The sequence below is a fragment of the Triticum urartu genome, chromosome 3 (genome assembly GCF_003073215.2).
Source record: "Triticum urartu cultivar G1812 chromosome 3, Tu2.1, whole genome shotgun sequence".
In the NCBI taxonomy this organism is placed as follows: Eukaryota; Viridiplantae; Streptophyta; class Magnoliopsida; order Poales; family Poaceae; genus Triticum; species Triticum urartu.
In genome coordinates, this window is record NC_053024.1 from 246,950,316 (window position 1) to 246,950,521 (window position 206).

The following is a 206-nucleotide window of genomic DNA, read 5'->3' on the forward strand; positions in this document are numbered from 1 at the left end:
TATAGCTGTACGAGTAGTACCGTTATGTCATTTGGTCTGACTAACGCACCTGCATATTTTATGAACATGATGAACAAAGTGTTTATGGAGTTCTTGGATAAGTTCGTCGTCGTGTTCATTGATGATATCCTGGTTTACTGGAAGAATGAAGAGGAGCATAAGGAGCATTTGCGTTTGGTACTTAGTAAGCTCAGAGAACATCAATT